The sequence below is a fragment of the Sciurus vulgaris genome (assembly GCF_902686455.1).
Source record: "Sciurus vulgaris genome assembly, chromosome: 3".
Classification (NCBI taxonomy): Eukaryota; Metazoa; Chordata; class Mammalia; order Rodentia; family Sciuridae; genus Sciurus; species Sciurus vulgaris.
In genome coordinates, this window is record NC_136463.1 from 163,571,786 (window position 1) to 163,596,262 (window position 24,477).

The 24,477-nt window shown below is 35.6% G+C and overlaps 1 protein-coding gene across 1 annotated transcript in view; it reads right to left on the reverse strand.

Moving 5' to 3' along the window:
- Positions 1–24,477, reverse strand: part of ERBB4 (erb-b2 receptor tyrosine kinase 4) — a 1,167,248-nt gene that overhangs the window by 12,241 nt on the left and 1,130,530 nt on the right.

Below are 24,477 nucleotides of genomic sequence, written 5' to 3' on the forward strand. Positions count from 1 at the left end.
GGTTTGAAAATGTAAGTTAATAGTAAGCATTCTTCTAATTATCCCTAGAAGAAAGGAAGAAAGCAATCAACAATTACTATACTTATAAATGAGGAACAGTTTCTTTCTTTACATGTTAAATGACTGAAATGGCCTCAAATCATAGCATTAGCTTTCCTCTTAGGAAACAACAAAAAATGCATTTAGAAGGTGATAAAGTAGATTAAAATATGCTGAAATAATTTGTTATTAAGTTACATTTAATTTTCGCCACTTCAGCAATGAATGTCAGCAATGAACTTCTGAGCCTTTCTTTATAAAAAGGTACACACTATTTATCTTTGGTCTCACTTTATTTTTAGTTAAGAAACAGCAGGAAATTTAAAAAATCAATTCCCTTCCTGGAAATGTGCTTTACATTCCTTTTACGTATTTGGAATCTGTCAAAACCAGATTTCAGTTAAAAGACCGAAGGATGTTTATATTTTTATAGCTTAATAGTCTATCCTATAGGCTAAGTGAAAATGGATTTAGAATGTTATAAATTATTAAGAAGACTGTTCCTTAGGGTAAGTGAAGGCGTTGTGTGTCTCTCAATTGTGTTCCTTAATATTTTCACTCATCATTAAACATTTCTTGAGAACCTGCTGCCTATGTGCCAACACTTTTCTACTTTTCTAGGCACCAGGGAAAATGAATAATACAGACAAAACTACCTCATCTTAAGATTGCATTATCTGAATTTCGACTTTATGTAAACAGAAATGACTCAAACATGGCAAGACACCTACACCGTTCATGTGAAACAGCTAAATGTTATCTCAGGTCGATAGTCACACAATTTAGAGATTCAGAAAATAAACTAAGAAGAATACGGCCCCATGGAGGTTAATTATTTAATGTAAATCAATAACAACTGAACAATACAATCTCCCTTAACTAATTTAGTCTCCTGGATTAATCCAAAGGAAAGTCTGGAACTCCTAAAGTATGTTTACATTTCATTACCACCACAAGTATGATATCATAAAAAAATATATACCAATTTTCTTCTCTTATAACTTAGCTAGCTAGGCCTTGAAGATTATGGCATGGACAGTTATCAGTGTATTTTATTTTTGAAGGATTTTTCAAAAATTCATTTTTACTGGATATATAAAACCACAGAAATCATACCTATTAGTGGGATACCATGTAATGTTTTGATACAGACGCACATTGCATAATGTTTAAATTAGGTTAAACACACCTATCCTAAACATTTATCATTTCTTTATGGTGAAAGCATTCCAGATCTTTCCATCTAGTTTCTTGGAATGTACAGAACATAATTGTTACTGGTGCGTCCCTGCTGCACATCAGCACACCAGTTCTTCCTTGTAACTGTAATGTTTTACCCAGCGATCAATCTCTCCCTGTCCCTCCTCTCCAACCTTTGGTAACCACCATTCTACTTCAACTTGTATGAGATAAACTGTTCTAGATTGCACATATGAATGAGATCACGCATTGTCTTTCGGTGCCTGGCTTATTTCACTCAACATAAATCTCCAGCTCCATCCATGTTGTTACCAATGCCAATATTTCATCCTTTCTCATGGCCAAAGAGTATCCCATTATGCATATGCACCACACTTTCTTTATCCATGCATTAGTCAATGGAAAGTTAGGTTGCTTCTAGACACATATTTAATATGCAATGTTTGCAAGTGATATGATACTTTAAGTAGATCGTTTTATGTCTTGTTAGAAATGTGGGCCTCAGTCCCAAGTACAAGTACTGTGAATATGGTCAATTGTGAAACATCTCAGACTTTAGTTTTCATTCTTGGTCTCTCTACTTTGTTCTCAGGGATTATTAAAATAATCAGTTTAAATAAAACAAATTCTGTAAGCTCTACACTAGTATATATATGTAAATAATATACACATATAAATATTCACATCAGCTAAACTGAATTTTTAAAGTCAAGCATCAATATGCCCGAGACACTCATTAAAGTCATTTTTAAATGATTAGCTGTTCTTTCATTATCTTAAATACAGGCATACTTTACTATCTTTTAGAAAGACAAAATTATATTCCTTCATAAAATTTGAGAAAGAAAATTTCAATAGTCCAAATATTTGTAAAATAAAGGGATGATACAAGAACTACGACAACTGCCTATCGAACTTGACCATATTATAAACCCTGGCCTTTCCCTCATCATCGAGTACTGATTAACTAATAAGTATTTACCAAATATGTATTAAATCTCAACAATAAAAGCAAAGGCACTGTGGTAGATGCTGGAGATAGCAGGATGCACTGGAAGAAACATGGCCATTGGTCTTTTGGGATTTATACTGTATTATCAGATATTACCTTTAGACTATTAGAAAAAAAAAAAAACAAGAATGAAATGAGGCTGGAGTGAATTTATTTCAATTCTTAGATTAAATGTTAAAAGGCTAGGTATGCCAAAACCTGAGTAAATACAATTGTTTCTTTGAACCTTTGATCTCTTGTCTTGCAAGATTTGCTGTACTGGGTAATATTCAGCATAAATTTCATCTGAGGAACTAGTACTGATTGCACACTTTGCATTCCATAAAACCTGAGAGATAAATGATCGAAGGACTAACTCACACGCCATTCTTCATCAGGAAACAGTTCATTGTCTATCTTCATTACCTGGATCAAAATGCCTTCAATTATAAAGGCATTGTATTAAAAATAACTGAACCTCTCATGGTTAGTCTGCTCTAAGACAGGAGGCAAGGCTGTGCCCTATTAGAATGCACCCGCTGTCTCTGCTTTGACAAGTGTCTCCGTCAGCAGCCTGCCAACTCATTTCTGGACAGCCTGCCAAATAGTATCACAGGGATAGAGTGTCTTCTTCATGCTTTTCCCCGTTTTCCGCATTAAAATGGAAAAATGCTAAGCAAAGCCCCTCAGCATTCATTGTTTTTAGGGTTACTGGCTGCTTTTTATGCTTCTGTTTCCATTTTTTCAGTTTGCTTTTTTATCTGTTTTCCATGATAAAAAGCACCTCATTCATTTCCCCCTGGAAGGGCAATGTAGCTCCAAGGGAACATCTGTGAAGCCAATTAGCTGGGCTGGAAATGTGATATAATTGTTGTTTAAATATATTTAAATTACATGTTAATCACTATGTCATAATTTATAGGCTTTGAAAATAACTTTTTGTACTTCAGAGCCAAGCCAGATTTTACTGGTTCTTGCTGTTTTTAGTCTGCAAGAAGCTCTTCTCATCCCCCTCTCCCTCGATCCCCCACACCCGAGAAGCTGAACTTTTAATATTGGAAAGAAAGCCAGCTGCAAGTAAATTGGTTGAGTAAAAATTAAGATCCTCACAACAGCTAGAAGGAGCTGGAGTGACCTTAAAGTTCAGAGCAGAACAAAGTGATGCTCTAGGTTAAAAGGCTTTTGTTTTTCCATCGCACCACTTTCTGCTGTCCATCAAAGTCCAGCTTTGTGGATTGTTAGGAAGCAGCGCTGGGTGCATCTGTTCAACTAGCTGGTCAGGGGACTTACTGTCAGAAGGACAGAGTCAGAGAGAGGTGGGTTACGAACCGGCAGGTGATGTGGCACTTGTTCCTGATGGGGGGGATCTGTAAGGGCGATGATAGAGTAGATTTTAATTTTGTGGCCTTATCACTGGGATAGTGTATGATTATCTTGAACTCAAATGCCAGCAGTTTGAGAGAAGGCAAGTGTCAGCAAATACAGAGTTAAATGCACTTTTAAAAACATCATACCCTAACCTTCACTTTGTAGTCCTGACAAATATTTGAACTTTTATTATGTACACACGATTTTTATATTTGCATTATTTAATATTTTTCCTGAGAAATTTTAAATGGTTAAAAAATATCACTGTGCTCTGTGATTTTTTTAAAAAATCATACGAAATCTATTTTTTTTTTTTTTTTTTTTTTTGTGGTGCTAGGGATTGAACTCAGGGCCTGTGCATGCATAAGCAAGCACTCTACCAACTGAGCTATATCCCCAGCCCCAAAAATCTATTTTCTTAAGAAACAAACACAGCATGCCGATGACTAATTTCTATCTAAACTAGACATGTGCTTAATGAGAGGTATATCTTTTATCTTTAAGTATTTACTCTTAATAGTAACTGTAGGAATATAGTTTCTAGGGTCAAGAGATAGATACTCTAAATCCTGTTAACTAAAATAGAATGCATGTCTGTAGATACTGCTGATCCATCAGCACTAATTTATTATCTGAACACCTCCACATAGTAACACTGAGGGTTCTCAACCTTTATCCTCCCAGGTATATGTCATTAGCACTCTGATGGGATATTTCCACATTTTCACAGCTCAGATAGCCCCATAGAGAAAATGTTTTTGCATTGGAGGTACAATTCTTGATATCTCTATATCTTTCTAATAAGTGAGTTCACATACCAGTCAGTGATCTGAAACATCTAGATTTACAAACTCTATTTTTCACAGGAAAACCAGAAGAAAACAAACAAAATATGTCCATATGTGCCCCAAACCAATAATGCCTAGGGAAGGTCATTGTGATCTCAGTGGTTGACTTGACTATCTATGTCTATATCTATCTATACTACACATAATATCTTTTGTCCATTTATGTATTTATTTACTAATTAATTTAATCATAATCTATTTTATTTGATTAACTAGGATTCATCTTTTCTGAGGTGACAATTTTACTCTGCACAGTAAATGACCCTATGATCCACTTGGAGGAATATTGACTCGGGCCTTCTTTATCCACCTTTCACTAATCCTGGAACCTTTTTATCTTCCTTATATGTCTCATATATTCAATTACTAAAAGCATTTTTAATGAAAGGAGCTGTGAGTGGTGTCAATAAGCATGAACAAAGTCAATACAGAATTCATAAAGTATAAAAAGGGTGTTTTTACAAGCATTAATAACTTTGCTTTTCTTAACTCAGCCCTAAAATCTACTTAGTTATAATGTCTATTCTGTTCATAGATGAATATAAGACTACTCTTGGGAAAAAAAGAAATGGGAAGGGAAATTGATGTATATCATGTACCAAATACCTTGACCTATTTTAGATTTTCTTCATTCTTATAATTTTTCAAAGCAAGTATTATTAAAAATTAAAATTCCCATTTACAGATAAGAATCTGAGGATCAGGTAAGGTAGAGGACCATCCTATGTTCATGCAGGCACGAATGAGTGACTATGAAGCCTGTTATTCTCTTATCTTTCCATTATGGCTCACATAAATTTTGACTTTAACACATCTGTTCTTTCTCATTTTTACCCCTAATCCTTCCCCTATGTTGTGCCTCAACTTTTTTCTCAAATCAATGATCATGGCTTCTTTTTCTAGTTTTAGTAAGGAACTAATCTCAAGGAGGTATTTGAAACTCATTAGCCTTAAGTATAAATTATGAATAATGCTTTACAGTATTGCCCCCCCAGGATCATTTGCATTCAAATTAGTTACAAGTACTTAAGCTAGAAAGAAGAAAATTTTGACTAGAATATTATGTTAATAGTGTATGAATACATTATACACACATACAGATACATACACATATAAACACATATGTACATATGCATATATGTTTATATATTTTATTCTTCCCTTGAAGTTCTTTCTTGATGATCTGAAAACATATTCTATATAAACATATTTACCTATCTTGCCAAGAGTAAAGTCAGTCCTGAAGCAAGAGGAGAAAGTTTTTTAAATTACTAAAGACTATAAAGATTTTCTGTGACAATACTCTTGATCATGGATATATTATTCCTAGTACAGGGCTTAGTTAATAAATTCCTGGTTGGGGGTAAGTAAGTTATTTTACCCCCAGGCAGAAATTCCTATACCCTTTCCAAATATCAGTAGAACAAGAGGACATTTCTCTAAATATCCATGGCTAGAGGAGTCAATAAAATGAAGCTGGAAATTCCTCACTTGACACCTTTCTGCAGTAAGTTACTGATCTGAGCAGCAGTACATGAAGCAACCAGAGACTGTTAACAGCAAAAAAGATAGGATGTAAAGGTAGAGCTTCACAATGGTGCCAGCATTCTTTACCTTCATTCAAGATAAGGAATAAGAATGGTGTCACCCCTCATAAGATTAGTTATCACACAGAATCTGTCCCTTCACCCCAGTGCCAGTTATAATTTGTATCTTTCTTTGTTGCTGTGGTTTGGATATGGACTGAGTGTGTCACCAAGGGTTCATTTGGAGGCTTGGTGTTGATGGGGAGGTGGAGCCTAGTGAGAGGCCCTTTGGCACTGGCTGTACCACCTTTGGAAGAAATTAACATAGATCTGCCATAGTGAGGGATGGGGGGCCCTAATGGTCTTTGGTTCCTGCGGTTTGAACTTTTAGCTTCCAAATTCGGAGCTAAACCAAGTGCTTTTCTTAAGCTACCCAGCCTCAGGTACTTTGTTATAGTTATAGAAAACTGACTAATACTGTTGATTCTGGCAGCTTTTCTTCCTTCTTTTCTTCCTTCCTCTTTCTTCTTTCTTTCATCCCTCCTCCCTCCCTCCTTTCTTTCTTTCTCTCTCTCTCTCTTTCTTTCTTTCTTTCTTTCTTTCTTTCTTTCTTTCTTTCTTTCTTTCTTTCCTTTCTCTTTCTTTTTCTTCCTCTTTTACCATTCCTCTCTTCCTTCCATTTCAAAGCATATTATAATAATGAAACTTTTTAAATTTTTTTACTTTACTAGCAAAAGATAAGTGGAAACTTCTAGCAGGATTTTTAAAGGCCTACCAATAATTCTTTTCTGATAGAGAGAGACTATACCATTTTCCTAATTTTTAAATTACTTAAGAACATATAGTTCTGTTGAAATATCTTTGCTTAAGAGCAGAAATAAAACCATCAATTCTTTATTTTTCTAAATTCTTGAGTAGCCTGATTCTTCAAATGAATCCTAGTTTCACTGCTTGAGTGATTTGTATCACATTGTTATTAAGTGTATTTGATGACATTTTCTTAGTACATGAGTAGCACACTGAGTTTTGCATCTTTGAGGACAAAAATCTCACAAACTGAAACAAATAGTTGTATGAAAGCCTTCTACCCCTAGGATTTTATTTTTGAATATTTTTCACTGAATCATGTAACTTTGAACAAGTTCTTTAATACTTTGGGTCCTCAACTTATTCAACTCTAGAAAGTCTTTTATATACGCCTATGGGGATGGTACACTCCCTTTTTTCCTTTAATATAACTCTGAGTTTTGTCTTAAATGTACATTTAGTAGTCAAGTTGGACATTTATTTTAAGCTGAAATACAGATATACTAAAAGAGACTTTAATAGAGATTTCATTTTAAGACAAATATCAACCTTTTATTGAATAACTATGTTTATTAAAAAAAGGAATAACCTTATGCTGCCATACTGCCAAATACTATAGACAAAAACTGTCCACAAACATTAATTAAATGCATTTTTTATTAAAATGATACTATATTTACAGGTCAGGCTGCCTTTCATAGAGAGGGGATGTGCTACTTAAGCATTTTAGTTATAAAAGGCCTTTATTAAAAATCCATATATACATACATACTATTTTCAGCTCATATACTTTTACCTTCATAGAGCTTATCTCTGTATCTATCTATATAATTAGATTACAAAAAAAATAATTTAAAAAGTAAGGGACTTATAGGGCAGATTTGAACTAAATGAGAAAGAAAGACTATAAACATTGTGAATTTGAATGGCATTACTTCAGAAACAGAAATATAATACATGGTCTGTATATAGTGTTTCCTTCTGTATTGTTGCAAAAAGCCTACTTACCACAAATTTAGGCTCTTCATGTGGATAGTGTGTGTGTGCACACATGTTCATGCATGTGTCCATCATTCAAACACACACTAAGAAAATTAACAGCTTAAAATGCCACAGTGGTGACTTACTTAACCTATTCAATCTACCTCATTCTCTTTTGTAGATTTCTAGCTTATTTGGAAGGTTGCTTTTATTATATTTTTGCATTTTTTTCACATGTGAATATTGTTTACCATCAAATCTTTTTCATTAAAACTCCACATACAAGAGTTCCACTTAAGATATTTGTTTATGGTTAGAGTTACTTTATTTACTTGAAAATAATAAGCCAACAGTGGTATATTCAACCTTCTCTTTAGCAAAAATTCAAGCTTGGGAAGTTTTATTATTATAGTCAAAGTAGAGACAATATTACTTAGAGAACTCTATGGGGTGAGAATGTAAAAATATAAAAGAGCAGAGTTTGTGTATTGGGGGATAGAGCACAAATAATGTGGCAATGAGAACTGCAAATTTTAAAGACTTAATCTTGGCATTTAGATTTTATTTGGTGCTTTAAAATGATAGGTATTGGCAATAAGCAAACAATTTCACATAATGCAGATAAAGCCTTTCTTTCATTGCTGATAGCATTTCAGTGTGGACCAGGCTGAAAATATCTTCAGCCCTGCTAGTTTATGCAAACTCTTTACCAGATGAAAAGTGAATTTGTAACAATGGTTCATTCATCCAACTATTGCTCTTTAAGCTACCAGGTGGCACAGCTGTTGCTGTAAGTAAAAAGATTTCCCACAGTCCACCTGGAATAAGGACAGCTGGTGGGTGTGAACTGATCTGAATAATGTACTGTGGATACCCACATACAGCTACTGACAGAGCAAACAGCACATGGCCGTCCCATCAGCCCAGAGCAAACACCAGTTACATTTCACAGAAAAGGCCTGGTATTTACAACTGATCTGAGCCAAAATGAATATCAGATTGAAGGTAGCACCCCAAGAGAAAAATGCTCTCCCCAAGAGCGACTTGTTAACCATAGTCTAAGCAGCTTTTTTGCTATTTTTGAAAAGACCCTGAATCTGGCTTTGCTGCATATAAAAAGGAAGAAGAAAAATATTTAAAGCATTCCTGCCTTTATTCATGAACCACTTTGGAATTTTCTAAAATTTAAAAAAAAAATGATTCCCATTTATACAGTTTGCTTCCAAAGTCAATAAGACCAGTCAAGATCATGGCTATAATAATCTCCTTTCAAGTTCTAAAATAGTTAACATTCTGCTTAACAGAAGAAGAAGCAAACAAAAAAATAAAATAAACCTGAAACCAGAAAATCTAAATTAAATCTGACATAGATGCCAGAGATGATCCAATCACACTGTGTTCTCACACAAGGTAATAGGACAAGTGACTTTCTTCTAGTTCACATGGCTACTTACTAACAAGCAAAAATCAACAGGCCTAATTAGAAAGCTATTTTTTATGGTTTACTATGGGGAGAAAAATAATCTGCTAGGGGATCCTTAGATCATGTCTGCCTGAGTCAGGGGCAGTTCAAATGAAACTTTAGAGTAGATGAAGTCTGATCTCAATATTTCCTCACCAAGGTTGACATCTCAATTTCAGGTCCATGATTCTTTACTGCTGTCTCACAGACTCCTGGGCCCATTTATTCCTGCCCTGGTTCTACAGGAAATATGACTATATTTTCCATGCATTGTAGGTGTATCATTCTGGGTAAGTATCTTACACTATCAAAGCATCCTCTCTTGTTTACACTCTTCAGGGACTTGGCTTCAGCTAGGCCAGAGGCATCTATTTTGTCTGATAAGATAATTTGGAATATTTTTCTCAAATTGGTGTTAGCAGATCATAATGGATCTTCCTCATGCAACACTGAAGTATTGAAGACTAATTCCTACCCACATAATTAACTGCCCTGACATCTCCACTGAAATATTACATGGCATTTCAAAGTCACATTTTCAAAACTGAAATGACCATCTCCTCTCCCTGCATCAAATCTAATTCACTTATCGTTCCCCTTTTGGTGAATGATATCAACAACTTATCTATTTGCACAAGTTAATTATCTTCATACATTTATGGATATATATGGATATATATCACACACATATATACACATACATGTGTATATACACACATTTATATATATGTGTGTGTATATATAATTGTGCATCATAATTAGACATAATTGCAGGATTCATTGATACATATTCATACATGCATATAGCATAGTTTGGTCATTTTTATTTCCATCTAACTCCTCCTTTCTTCCTCTCCTCCTTCCCTCTGGTATTCTCTTAATGTTATCCTTGATGCCTCTTCTATATTGTTCCTCATATAAAGCACCCAAGGTCTACTCTGTCAAATGCCTTAAGAAACTCAGAATCCGATCATCGTCACCCTCCTCATTGCCACCATTTTAGTTTTGATTAAACTTCCATATAATTTACAATTCCCACTGGGATAATTTAGGGTAAAAGCAAGTGCTATTAATAATTATGGCAGGATCCCAGGAATAAACCAGGATTTGCCAGGGGAAATAGGCACTTAGAATAATCTTAATTATGAGTAGAGCACTGTAGTTACTTCTCACTGATCTCTTTGATCTTAGACTTTCCTTTCACTCCCATCTCATTTACAATTCATTCCCTTGTTTACAAAACTGCAAGACCTCCTGTTGTCCTCACACTAAGTTAAGTTTCCTTTTCTGTAGCATTGAGGCTTTTGGTAGCTATTATCCTCTGCAGTCTCCCCTCGTCATTCTCCTCTTAGACCTCCACTCAAATAAATTAGAAGCAGTTCTCCACTATGTACGGTTCCCATTCTCACCCCCAGACTTCTGCATAAATTCCATTTCCTCCATGCTCTTTTTGGCTTCTTTGCCTTAATTACATGTTGATCACATGGAAATTATGTAATTAACATAATTACATTTAATTATTGATTCAACAAATATGTATTAAAAATCCAATATTTGCCCCATGTGAATATTTTATCAAATCCACCCTAATTGTTTTTCTATTGGTCTGTCTTTTTTTTTTCAGACTGATTCTATTTAGAAGCAGTCGCCCCCTTAACTTACCATTATATCTTTGAGACTTAGCCCAGTTCTGGGAGCATAGACACGATGAATGTTCAGTGAAGACACTGAATCAAAGGATGGAGAGATAGGAAGATGCCCTAAACCTAAACTCACCCATGCCTCTGTGGATCATCATCTCAGGGACTCTCTCCATTTAACTGGATACATTTTTAAAACACAGATTTTAGCACTCCTCATCTTACTCTACAAAGAAGGGGACTCCTGAACTGAAATGTAATCCAGATGAAATTATCTGATCATTCTATCTCATCTAGTACATGTACTTTTTCTATCCATATCATCTACTACCTCTGAAGTTATCGATTAAAATCTTAATTCTAATGGCAAAATTTTTAAAAATAGTCTTACACATGGTAAGAGAATCTAAATGGAATAACATTTCACATGTAGCAACAAAATTTCAGGATTCTTTTTTTTTTTTTTTTTTTTTTTTTTTTTTGTGGTGCTGGGGATCAAACCCAGGGCCTTGTGCTTGCAAGGCAAGCACTCTACCAACTGAGCTATATCCCTAGCCCAGCCCTTCAGGATTCTATCACTAGTATAATACTCTCCTGAGATATCTATCTATATATCTATGTATATCTATATCTGTATCTTCTAATGCTTTGGAGGCCTAGGAACCTCAGGCTTTAGCTTTTTCTCTGAAGAATACGAATTGTTAACTAAGAACAACAGGAAAGGTAGACTTTGGAAGCAGATGCAAAATATATCTTTTTCTCTGAAAGTGGTATATCTCACCCACTTACATTTCCACATTATGGTTCATATTTTATATTTTAAACATTTTGAAAATTTTTCTAGAATATCATAGCTAAATAGTGTAGAAAACCAAAGTTACAAGTCAATGAGACTCTAAATAAACATTATAGAGTGTGTGTCCCTAGAAAGGGACATAACTGCAGGAGAAGAGTACTTGATTTGAGAAAACCTTTCTCCACCACAAGGTGAGTCTGGAAGCTCAGTGTCCTCACTTGTCAAATGGGAATGATAATGCCCATTCTGCTTGTATTGGGTTTTATCAATTCACGTTCATCTTAAATATCTTTGAATAAAGTAATGTTTTATATAAATTTGTGACATTTTATTAAGTAAAAGAAAATACATGTATGATTACATGAAGGATATGAATCTACATTGTGCACAACCATAGAAACGAAAAGATGTACCCCATTTGTGTACAATGAATCAAAATGCAGTCTGTAAAACTAAAAACCAATTAAAAAGGAAAAAAAAAAAGAAAATACGGCTGAATTTTCTAAATATCACACACACTCACACACACACACACACAAAATCCCTAAATGTTGCTAACCAAATAAAGCATATATTTCTTGTACACCAGAACAAAAGTATTTATACAACTACACGATTATCTGTATGATGGTAGGGAATATTTTTCAAATTTTGTAACACAAATTTTATTTGAAATAACTCCTAAGTTGATTAGGGTTATTGATCTAAATAAAATACTGAGAAATAATTCACAAGTTTTGTTTGAATGTATATTGATCAATTCATCATCCACAATCATCTTAAAATATTCTTTTGAAAGTTAAAAATGTAATACTTTCCTTAGTGCAGCAGTAAATGAAAGCAAAATTCCTTCAACTCTTTCAACACTGGGTCATACAAAGATCTATATTATATACCTTTCCCAATAATAAAATTCTTGACCAACTAAAACAAATTAATGGAATGACCTACCAGTAGAGACGATAATAAACTGAAATAAAATCTTTATTACTTGTGTTTTCTTTAGACGGTGAGGGCAAGAGAGTCAATGGAACACAAACACTGGAAATTCTCATTTCTGCAGAGTGTGTGTCGGTCTTGATTTTCTTGAACCACTTCTAGCGAACACTTGAAAGCGTCCCCACAGACTTCTAATAAGATATGTCTCAGAATTCATGCTGAGGAATTGTCAACAGGCCAAAGAGAAGTCCTCCGTGCTGAACATGAGCTCAGATTGAATTCTTTACTCTCTGTGACAGCTGATGGTTTCAGGGAAAGCTGACACATGAGGAGAGCCACCTCGTCATGGAGGGAATATTTGAACTCCCATATCTTATGTGCTAGAAACTGAACCTCTGTGTGTCATCCTTCATAAACTGAGATCTGACACATTTTTAAAACACAGTAAACCTTTTATAAAAAGTCACATCTTGGAAAGTAGTCAAATACCAGAAAAGTGCTTAGATTGGCAACCTAAAAGTACTTTGATAAACGATATGGAGTTGACAAAAAAAAAATAGATTAGACTTTTGCACAAAATCCATACCCTGGCTTTTCTATCAATGACCACCAAGTAAACTTTAAAAAGTACTAGATGATGAGAAAAGCTCATGCTTTATTTCCTAGCCCACCATGACCTTTATAATATTACTAGCACAATTATTATTGATTATTTCTAAGGAAATTAAGCTAAGGTATGTTCAGACAAAGGAAATACTAATAACTGGTCTTTGAGAATGCAATCTCAAAGGAGAAAGCAATTGTGTTTCTTGCTATGATGTCTTAAATGTTAGGGATCCCAGGCTCCCTTAGGAACCTTTATTGCTTTTGTCATCTATAAATACATCCAAGACTGTTAGAAACTGCATCTACTTCACTAGGACCATATTTTAGGATAACAAGTTTCTTAAATAGATAAACAACCAATTACATCAATATTGTGCCTCCAATCTCTCTCTAAATGACTCATGAAATAGGAAAAGGATATACCTAGTAGTTCAGATTTTGGTGAATAAATTTATATCTCCTTACCAAAAACAGTAATTGAGAAGAGGACATTTTGGTCGTTCTCAGGACTAATCTCTGAAATTTTCAGTGAAAGGCGAACAAAGGCTCAAGTGATAACAACTACAAGTAATATTAGCACACTGGCCACATTTCTAGGATTCCTAGCCCATGGGCTGCCATTCAAAAGCATACTGAATGTCAATTATGCAGGAGGAGAAGGTATTTCTGAGAGAGCTTGACACAAGCCCAGGCTGTGAATTATTTGCTTTGAAATGCCTTCATATTCTCCTGCTTGGAAATTCTGGTCAAGAGAAGAGCAAAAACAAGTTGTAAGCTCATCCCGAGCACACAGTCAGGTGAAAACTCATAAAATGTTTATCAGCTCACAGATAAAATTTTAAAATGTGCTGGACCATCCTCTTCCAGAATGGAGGAAGAACAATAAATAAAGAGTCTGTTATGATTTAGATATGTGTGAGACAATACAAGAAGGTTTAGAGTGAAATGATTGGGTTATAAAATCCTTAACCTGATCAGTGAATTAATCCCCTGGTTGGGACTAACTGACTGGTAACTGGGCAGGTAGGGTGTGGCTGAAGGAGGTGGGTTATTGGGGGCATGTGTTTGGGGTAAATATTTTGTCCTTGTTGAGCAGAACTCTCTCTCTCTCTGCATCTTGGCGGTCATGTCCCAAGCTGCTTCCCTCCACCACACTCTTCTGCCAAGATGTTCTGCCTCACCTTGAGCCCCATGAAATGGAGCCAGCCATCTATAGACAGTAACCTGTGAAACCAAGAACCCCCAACTAAACTTTTTCTCCTAAAATTGTTCTAAGATCTTTTGGTCACAGCAGTGAGAAAGCTGACTAACACAGGGTTCTTGGTTACTATATGAAACTTTCAGGGTTCACCCTATCCATCTTGAGGTTGTAAATATCAGAAGCACTAATGAGAGTTCTCATTAATGTGCTATCGAAAGCAGGAGCACATTAATTCCAGACAGCCCTTCCTTTGCTATCTTTTCTCATCTTATCATCCCAAAGGTGGATTTACCTTGAAGAAATGAAGCTTAACCTTCGGGTCCTTCCATTGTAGGATCCTTTCTGGACTTGGTGAACAGCCCAAGTCATAGGTTCACATGGTTTTATGAAATTTGCAATACTAAGATTTTTTATTCTTGCATCCCTTTTTTTTTAAATAGGCTCCACCCATATCCTCAGTTAGGAGTTTCTGGCTTCACAGACTCTGAATCTGCCCTGCTATATCTTCCATGTTTTGGAAAATGTTCTCTACAGTTTATTCTTTACTAGAAATCTGGCTCCGTTATAGCAGTCACCAGCACATACAGAGGCTTTCCTGGAACATCCTCTCCTGTGGCAAAGTCTGATCAGTCCCAACTCTTTCACCAGGAATATCTGCCAATACCTGAGCATGGTAGTTTCTGAGTTTTCTCCTCCCCTGTGGTCTTATCTCTATGGTCAATGGCTTATACCTCAACATCACCAGGAAAAACTCCTTTTGTGAATTAATAATCAAAGTCTCATTTTCAGATCACAGTCCTTTATTTGTTCACTTCATCAATCTCTTTCTCTAATTCTATCAGTTCTTTTGTTTTTTTTTAGTTTGTTTATTCTCAATTCTTTGATAGTGTATTTTTTCAGCATGTGCTTTGAAGCAAATTGATATGGGTTTGAATCTTGTGTCACCTATGAGCAATGTCACTAACTACTCAACCTCTCTGAGTCCCAGTTTCCTGTTTCCTTAGCCTAAAATGGAGAAAAAGTATCCCCTTCTTTATGTTACTACTGTGTTTTATAAGAATGTATATAAGAAACCTAACACAACTTTAAGTTCATAATAGTTACACAGTGTTAGTATCTATAATTATATATAATTAGGTAGATACATGAAAAAGAAAGAACTTACCTATACCCCATGATTAATTATACAATGATTGATCTTCAACACAACCTTTAGTTCCTTCAGTTTCTATGTTTTGCAACTGCCCTACCAATTCTCAACTCTTGATGTTCCCTTTATTTCTCTCTCTCTCTCTCTCTCTCTCTCTCTCTCTCTCTCTCTCTCTCTCTCTCTCTCTCTCTCCCTTGGTGGTAATGAAAAATCACTTGGTGGTAATGAAAAATCATGCATTCAAATGGTGCATCTACGAAGCCTTACTTTCCATATTTGGTGAGTTCTTACATGATCCCTCATCAGTCTTGTTTATATGTTTTGCTGTAGCAGGTTCCCCAAACCTTAGCCAGTCTTTTCCTACCTCATATCTACTCTCCTGTTTCTCCATCAATATCCTGCTTGTCTATATAACAGGACAGAATAAAAATATCTATGGGTTATCTATGTTCAGTGTCTCTCCATTTAGTCTGTATGTTATAATAAAATAGAAAACTTGTTATTAGAACTGAACAAAAATATGTCTTGAGAGAGAACTGACTTTGCTTATAATTTTAAAAACATTTTGGGTAAGTATTGGAGTAGTTAGTGAATCAGTTGAGAGATGAGTTCCCTGTCTCTTCAGATAAAAGGAACTTCATATCACATAAGAGAAGAAGGAGATTTTGGATCTGGGAGGAAACAGAGCTGGGAGGGGCAGAGAGTGGAGAGAGAAGATAGAAGCCAGAAGACTGCACCCCTCTGTACAGTAACCCTTCAATCTAGCCCACCAGTTCTGTTTTCAATCAAAGTCACCAATCCATCAAGTCTAGGTGTGAATTATTTATTGCTACAGAGAAACAACAAAAAAAGAGAGACTGTGTCATGGAAATCAAAGAAGGGAGGGAGTCACAGCTATGCAGACCACAGAAGGGAAGTGGGACCTAGGATGAGCACTGGTGTTATGAACTCTTTGGTGTTTTAACTGCATGGCTGCAGGGTCCTCATACACAGGCATGGTGGATATTACTTTCATCTATTTATGGGAGAGAAATAAACTGAGTGGCTAAGTGGCCAAGTTCACATAACTAGACTGTAGTAGAGCCAGGATTTAAATACAGGCAGTTGGACCTCTGATCCCATGGTACACTAAAATAAACTAAATAAGCTGCAATAAATGCCAGTTTACTAAATTGCCTCTATAAGCACTCTCTCCCCAGTGAATTAAAAGAAAAAACTGAGAAAACTGTTTGAATATCTTTCTATCTGTGAATCTTAGGGTCAATAAAATTTTACCTATTGCTCAAGGAACACAGAAGCTCCCATCTGACATGGGTTAAAATCTCATTTTCAAATTTCCTCATGCCAATATTACTTGCTGTGGAAGTTGAACTTTTCTGCAAATGTATCAGGATTTGTATTCTATTAACTCCTCCTGGACTTTCCCTGTTTCCTTTCTTACTATTTTTAATCATCTCCATGATTTCATTAGCTCACTCCCATCCCTCTAAGAATGTTCAGATGCCCCTTATTCTAGGAGACTTCCTTTGACCAGTATTCTTCTCTCAACTAATATTCTGTCTTCTTTCTTCCCTTAGCATGGAAATATTTTTCAAAGAAATTCACATTCCTGCCTTTGCTCCTCAGCCAACTGTATTCTCTCTACTAGTTCTGCATTGTATGGAAACTACTTTCAAAAAGACTAGCAACACATGTATCATGAATCAAGAACAATACTGGCTTCCAGTCACGACTAACTTCACTTGAATTCTAGACACATATCCTGACTAATGACATCTACTTATACACCCAAATGTTAATTCTATGTCCTTATTTTACTCTCTTATTTTTTGTACATTAATCATAATGTTAACATCTTCCCAGAAGTATAATCAGAACACTTGTTGTTACCCTTGACTTCTCCCTATATCACTCTACTTTAACTGTTACTGAAATCCCATTGATTCTATCTCAAATCCATCATTTTTTTATTTTATTTTATTGTAAACAAATGGGATACATGTTGTTTCTCTGTTTGTACATGGCGTAAAGGCATACCATTTGTGTCATCATAAATGTACATAGGGTAATGTTGTTTGATTCATTCTGTTATTTTTTCCCTTCCCCCCACCCCTCCCACCCTTCTTTACCCTCTATACAGTACTTCCTTCTTCCATACTTGCCCCACTCCCTAACCCTAACTCTAACCCTAACACTAACCCTTCCCTCCCCCCCATTATGTGTCATCCTCCACTTATTAGCGATATCATTCGTCCTATGGCTTTTTGAGATTGGCTTATCTCACTTAGCATGATATTATCCAATTTCATCCATTTGCCTGCAAATGCCATAATTTTATCATTCTTTATGGCTGAGTAATATTCCATTGTATATATATACCACAGTTTCTTTATCCACTCATCAATTGAAGGGCATCTAGGTTGGTTCCACAGTCTGGCTATTGTGAATTGAGCAGCTATGAACATTGATGTGGCTGTATCTCTGTAGTATGCTGATTTTAAGTCCTTTGGGTATAGGCCAAGGAGTGGGATAGCTGGGTCAAATGGAGGGTCCATTCCAAGTTTTCTAAGGAATCTCCACACTGCTTTCCAGAGTGGCTGCACTAATTTGCAGCCCCACCAGCAATGTATGAGTGTACCTTTCTCCCCACATCCTCGCCAACACCTGTTGTTGCTCGTATTCTTGATAATCGCCATTCTAATTGGGGTGAGATGGAATCTTAGGGTGGTTTTGATTTGCATTTCTCTTATTACTAGAGATGTTGAACATTTTTCCATATGTTTGTTGATTGCTTGTAGATCTTCTTCTGTGAAGTGTCTATTCATTTCCTTAGCCCATTTGTCGACTGGATTATTTGAATTCTTGGAGTAGAGTTTTTTGAGTTCTTTATAGATTCTGGAGATTAGTGCTCTATCTGAAGTATGATTGGCAAAGATATTCTCCCACTCTGTAGGCTCTTTCTTCGCATTGCTGATAGTTTCCTTTGCTGAGAGAAAGCTTTTTAGTTTGAATCTATCCCAGTGGTTGATTCTAGCTTTTATTTCTTGTGCTATGGGAGTCCTCTTAAGGAAGTCTGATCCTAGACCAACAAGGGGAAGATTTGGACCTACTTTTTCTTCTATAATCTGCAGGGTCTCTGGTCTGATTCCGAGGTCCTTAATCCATTTTGAGTTTAGTTTCGTGCATGGTGAGATATATGGGTTTAGTTTCATTCTGTTGCATATGGATTTCCAATTCTCCCAGCACCATTTGTTGAAGAGGCTATCTTTTCTCCATTGCATATTTTTGGCACCTTTGTCTAGTATGAGAAAATTGTATTTGTTTGGGTTTGTGTCCGTGTCCTCTATTCTGTACCATTGATCTACCTTTCTATTTTGGTACCAATACCATGCCGTTTTTGTTACTATTGCTTTGTAGTAGAGTTGAAGATCTGGTATTGCAATACCCCCTGTTTCACTCTTCCTGCTAAGGATTGCTTTAGCTATTCTGGGTTTCTTATTCTTCCAGATGAATTTCATAATTGCTTGCTCTATTTCTGTAAGGTACGTCATTGGGATTTTAATTGGAATTGCATTCAATTTGTATAGCACTTTAGGTAGTATGGCCATTTTGACAATATTAATTCTTCCTATCCAAGAACATGGAAGATCTTTCCATCTTCTAAGGTGTTTTTTAATTTCTTTCTTTAGTGTTGTATAGTTCTCATTGTAGAGTTCTTTCACCTCTTTTGTGAGATTGATTCCCAAGTATTTTATTTTTTTCAAGGCTACTGTGAATGGGGTAGTTTTCCTAATTTCTCTTTCTGAAGATTCATCACTTATGTATAAAAATGCGTTGGATTTATGGGCATTGATCTTGTAACCCGCTACTTTACTGAATTCACTTATGAGTTCTAAGAGTTTTCTGGTGGAATTTCCAGGTTCCTCTAAATATATAATCATGTCATCAGCGAACAGGGATGGTTTGAGTTCTTCTTTTCCAATTCGTATCCCTTTAATTTCTTTGGTTTGTCTAATTGCTCTGGCCAGAGTCTCAAGAACGATGTTGAATAGAAGTGGTGAAAGAGGGCATCCCTGCCTTGTTCCAGTTTTTAGGGGGAATGCTTTCAGTTTTTCACCATTTAGAATGATATTAGCCGTGGGCTTAGCATAAATGGCCTTTACAATGTTAAGGAATGTTCCCACTATCCCTATTTTTTCTAGTGTTTTGAGCATGAAGGGGTGCTGTATTTTATCAAATGCTTTTTCTGCATCTATTGAAATAATCATGTGATTCTTGACTTTAAGTCTATTAATATGGTGAATTACGTTTATTGATTTCCTGATGTTGAACCAACCTTGCATCCCTGGGATGAAACCCACTTGATCATGGTGCACTATCTTTTTAATATGTTTTTGTATGCGATTTGCTAAAATTTTGTTGAGAATTTTTGCGTCGATGTTCATTAAGGATATTGGTCTGAAATTTTCTTTCCTTGATGAGTCTCTGTCTGGTTTAGGTATCAGGGTGATATTGGCTTCACAGAATGAGTTTGGGAGAGTTCCCTCCTCTTCTATTTTATGGAATACTTTGAGAAGTATTGGAATGAGCTCTTCTTTAAAGGTTTTGTAGAACTCGGCTGAGAATCCATCTGGTCCTGGACTTTTCTTTGTTGGTAGGCTTTTGATGACTTCTTCTATTTCAGTACTTGAAATTGGTCTATTTAAATTGTTTATGTCCTCCTTGTTCAGTTTAGGCAATTCGTATGTCTCTAGAAACCTGTTGATGTCTTTGAAATTTTCTATTTTGTTGGAGTATAGATTTTCAAAATAGCTTCTAATTATGTTTTGTATTTCAATCCTGTCTGTTGTGATATTTCCTTGTTCATTCCGAATTTTAGTGATTTGGGTTTTCTCTCGTCTTCTCTTTGTTAGTGTGGCTAAAGGTTTATCAATTTTGTTTATTTTTTCAAAGAACCAACTATTTATTTTGTCAATTTTTTGTATTGTTTCTTTTGTTTCAATTTCATTGATTTCAGCTCTGAGTTTAACTATTTCCTGTCTTCTACTACTTTTGATGCTGGTCTGCTCTTCTTTTTCTAGGACTTTGAGCTGTAGTGTTAGGTTGTTTATTTGTTGAGTTTTACTTCTTTTATTAAATGCGCTCCATGAAATAAATTTCCCTCTAAGTACTGCTTTCATAGTGTCCCAGAGATTTTGATATGATGTTTCTTTGTTCTCATTTACCTCTAAGAATTTTTTAATTTCCTTCCTAATATCTTCTGTTATCCATTCATCATATAATAGCATATTGTTTAATCTCCAGATGTTGGAATAGTTTCTGTGTTTTACTCTTTCATTTATTTCTAACTTCAATCCATTATGATCTGATAGAATACATGGTAGTGTCTCTATCTTCTTGTATTTGCTAACATTAGCTTTGTGGCATAATATATGGTCTATTTTAGAGAAGGATCCATGTGCTGCTGAGAAGAAAGTGTATTCGCTCTTGGTTGGATGGTATATTCTATAAATGTCCGTTAAGTCTAAATTATTGATAGTGTTATTGAGATCTATGGTTTCTTTGTTCAATTTTTGTCTGGAAGATCTGTCCAGTGGTGAGAGAGGTGTGTTAAAATCACCTAGTATTATTGTGTCATCATTTACATCAAACTTTCTGCTGCATCTTCTCTGTCCATAGTAATCATTTCAGATTTTATATATAGTCAATACAAAATAAATGTTGGATGAACGAAAACAGGATTGAATGATTCTGCTAGTAAGATCACTCAGATAGCCCCTTAAAAATCAAAATTAACGTTCAGGAGGAAACTGATGATTAAAAGGTTCAAAAAGTCAGAATTCCTTACTGATACATTCATCTTTAAAGCACCAAGTGCTGAACCTATAGCAATGATAAAACAGCAGAGAAAATGCCAGGGGCAGAGTGAGAGCCAACCCACCACCATGGTGGAGAGCAGCCTCCAGGTACCAGGCCTGGGCTGTGGGGCCTACCCGTTCATGGCAGTGCCTGGATCTCCTCACATACCAAAGGGGGAAAAAATAGTAAATAGGTAAGAGTAAAACTAGTAAATAATTAAATAATTTTTTAAAAATGTTTAAAAATACTAAAAACTAAACCCTAAGTTTTCATGAGATTGAATTACTAATAAATATTAGATTCTTAAAATGAGACCTAGCACAATATAAGCAATAGTAGGCATCACTCATTTACTCTTATAAATATATGGAATTACTAGGAGTAAAAGAATAAATTTATTCATTTCAACCCAGTAACATGCAATAGCCAGTTCTAGCACAGAATTGTAGTACCTCATTCTCAATAAAAAGAGGCTCTACCAGGCTCCAAATGAATGTGAATTATGTATATCTCAACGTCTTCAATATGCTAAGCATTTTAAACATTTTTTTTTTCTTCTAGAGAGGGAAAACAATTAAGTGTGGATGTTACTAAACAATGTCTGTGATTATTGTTGGAAAAAGCAAACCAAATTGGTTGTGGATTAAACTTCCACTTTCCTTTCCTCTCTGATTTGCAGTACTTATCTCATTACAATGTGGAACATTTTGCAGAAGAGATACAGACACAGTATTTGGAATTGTTCCCCAGTGGTCTATCCATTTCTCGATTCAGCTTTTGCTCAAGCGTCATGAGGGCCTGGTCCATAGCCATTCATTTACAATGTCTGAGTGAAAACCGAAAAGTACAAATTAGCCTCCCTTTAGAATACTCTAGTATGTCAGAGTTCTGAACTGAGAAGGGAACTTTTCCTTTGAGTAGGTGAGTGAGGAAAGGGGCTTAAACACAAGATGCTTGTGATTAGGGTACCTTCAAGTACAGAAAGTGCACAAAAGAAAGCTGATGAGCAAGCCCACCCCCCATGATCCACAGCCATCTTCTCTGTTCTGTTTCTTGGGGCAATCAAAGGATATTCTGAAACTCTCAAAATGCCATCAATCCTTATTGAGAATGGAACGGAGCAACTCTCTCCCAAGCCTTTGCAGAAGCAATCAGCAGAGCAGGCTGGCCAGAACAGAGAGCTCGGGCAGACAAAGATAGATTTGTAAAATAAATAAATAAATACATACATAAATTAAATAACCTCCTGAAAATCTGAATAGAACGTTGATGATAATGTCCCAATTCTATTGTGTGAACAGTGAAGAAACTCACAATTGTGTTCACTAGGTCTTGAACAGTGAAGAATAGGTTTCTTGATGAGGTTTGTCCAATCATTTACAGCAGAGCTGCAAATCTTGTGGCAATAATACTAAAAAATAACCATGTAAGTGATTTAGATAAAACATTCATTAACATTTGGAATCTGTGTCCTCTTTAGCTCTCCCTACCTTCTCTTTGTTTCCTTTCTAGCTCTGATTTTCCTCTTCTGCACTATTTAACAAAAAAGGGAAGGAGGCTCTTCTGATTGTTCAGAGGCTTCTTGTGCTGCCGACAATTGCTCCAGTTTAAGACAATGTCATAAAGATCTCTGAGATGCCAAACTCACCCTCCGTAAGCAGTGTTTAAGGCACGAGTTGTCTCAGCACTGTAGGACTGGGCTTGGCAGGGTCCAAACCCAGTACTGGTAAGAAGTTACCAAGTGTGGGGAGCACTCTTATGTGATCCATTATGTCATAGGTAGGTCACTCTGTTTGGGGTCACAAGTCCTGATTTGGTTTGGTTCTTAATTACCACATTTATTACCAAGTTATCCCATCATTTAACAGGTCAGAGATTTCAGCCATGGTATAACAGAGATTCTGGTATAAACATTAAATGCCACCTATGCCAAAGTACTTCGCAACCTATAAAGACATTACTCAGCTACCATTTATTTTGTGCAAGTCACAACATGAAGGTGATTCTCTGATGTTATAATCATGTTGTCTCCTGTAGCAAATTTTGGAAATGAGGAAAGGTGAGAGTATGTTTCAGAAGATGACTTTGTTGGCTAAAGTAAAAGGAAAAAAAGTTTCACAGACATTTTCCCATATAAAAAAAATTACGATTCTGTACCAACTTATTTTTTTGTGTGTTTGTATGTGTGCTCGGAATTGAAGTCAGGGGCACTTTATCACTAAGCTACATCCCAAGTTCACTTTATTTATTAATTTGAGACAGGGTCTAAGTTGCTGAGGCAGGACTTGAGCTTGGGATCTCTGGAGTCACTGGGATTATAGGCATGCAATATCGCGTATGACCCAACTATCTCTTAATGAATTTCAGTAATAATTAGACTAACATTTTGTTAAATTATTACCAATGGACAGTTATATATTGATTTTTCCTCTTCTTTTACTAAAAGAAGGATGAGTTAAAAGAAGTTAAAAACATAAGCTAGAAGCAAGACAGATCTGGGTTTGCATCTAATTGTTTGCCATAGAAGCTAGAAACTCAGCAAAGACACTTTTCTTCCTCTCTAAATTTCATTTTCTGTGTCTGTAATGGGAAGAGTGATGTTTTACACTTGCCCTTGTTATGAAGAGAAAGAGTAATAAATGTAAAAATCTCAGAGCAGAGCCTGACACATAAATATGTGATCAATAAATAGTAGCTATATTTAGCTTTACATTTGAAAATTTTGAAACATTTGTTATCTTGTAAGGATCATTTTATCTTCAAGTATGTAATTAATGAGTCCAAATACAGACACTGTTCTCCCTGCTTTTTTGCTTCGATTTTGGCTCTATCAATTCCGTTTGATCTTCTTAAACCATTAACTCTTGATTACAGGGAGTCTCTCAGAAGCAAAACAGGGGAGGGGAAACAGCAGCAGGGACTCTGGCTTCTCATTGGACTCCCAGCAGGAGCCTCTTAAACCAGTTGGTACTAAATCTCATTAGACTTCTAGTCAAAAATCAAGATTTCCATGGTTTTGACCAGTAAGAGCACACTGAAAGAACCAGTAGAGGAATGGATCCTG